Raw genomic sequence first — 1599 nt, forward strand, 5'->3', positions numbered from 1 at the left:
AAAACGACAAAATTAAAATTAACCATTCAACACATCTATATGGTCGAGTCCATAATCGTCCACTAATAATACATTCATCACATAAATGTATACCTATATAATATCTAATATTATATGGAAATAAGTTTCAAGTTTCTAGCAATTAAGTCGTCTAAACTCTTTTAGACAAATGGATCGGATTAATTAAATAATTAATTAATCATATTAATCGATTATTTAATTAGCGGAAATATTTAATTAAAATCAAAATTTAATTAAATGACAAGACTAGAATCTAACTCTAATTTCAAGATTTTATAGGGCGGGATTATTTAATTAAAATCTCATTTCAATTAAATATCAAATTAGAGTCAAACTCTAATTTCATAACTTAAGGCGATTGAATTTAATTAAAATCAAATTTTAATCAAACACCAAATTAGAGTCTAATTCTAATTGGAATAAATTATAGGGTAAATTGATTTAATTAAAATCTAATTTTAATTAAATAGCAAATTAGAGTCAAACTCTAATTTCATAACTTAAGGCGATTGAATTTAATTAAAATCAAATTTTAATTAAATAGTAGAATTAGAGTCAAAACCTAAATCTAAGATTTTTAGGGTCAACCCGTTTAATTAAAATCAAATTTTAATCAAACACCAAATTAGAGTCTAATTCTAATTGGAATAAATTATAGGGTAAATTGATTTAATTAAAATCTAATTTTAATTAAATAGCAAATTAGAGTCAAACTCTAATTCCAAGAATTAAGGGTGAATTAATTTAATTAAAATCAAAATTTTAATTAAATACCAAATTAGAGTCCAATCTAATTTCAAGAAGAAATTTAGGGCGAGCTAATTTAATTAAAATCAAATTTTAATTAAACGTCAAATTAGAATCTAATTCTAATATCTAAAATATCTTTGGGTGAATAATTTAATTAAAATCAAATTTTAATTAAACACTAAATTAGAATCTAATTCTAACTTAAATTGAATTAAGATTTTAATTTAGGATAAGATTCTTAAATAAAATAAAATTCAATTTAGGGTCAAAGTTTAATATTTAAGTCAAAATCCAATTTTAACAAAAATATGAACATGTCGTCAATTTTAAATAAAATTTTAATTTGGGTCAAAATCAAAATTATGGGTCGAACCCAATTAAAATCAATTTTAAAACCATTTCAAAATTGAAATTTAAAACCATTTTGAAAACTTGCAGATTGACCCAATTTTGAAATTAACATCGGACCCTCCCAAAATTTAAAATTGCAGAACAAGTCCCCTTTTAAAATATTGCAAACTGACCCCTTGGCAAATCATCAACAGGACCCTTGAGATTACAAAATTGCACAGCAGCCCTTCCTTTAAAAATTTACATATTGACCCCTTTTACATAATTGCACTCGGGCCCCTACAATTACACTAATTGCAGAATAGCCCCCGTCCCCAAACTCAATCGTTTTCTCAGAAACCCTAAAATTTTTTTTTTTTTTATTCTTTCTCTTGCCTCATGGGGCGGCGACAGGCGCCGCCCCTTCCCTTGTCGCCGCCCCTTCCCTCCATCGCCCTGCAGCAGGCGCTGCCAGCAGCAGCGCTTGCTGCCCTTTGG

This window comes from Olea europaea, unplaced genomic scaffold (genome assembly GCF_002742605.1).
Source record: "Olea europaea var. sylvestris unplaced genomic scaffold, O_europaea_v1 scaffold2315, whole genome shotgun sequence".
NCBI classification, from domain to species: domain Eukaryota; kingdom Viridiplantae; phylum Streptophyta; class Magnoliopsida; order Lamiales; family Oleaceae; genus Olea; species Olea europaea.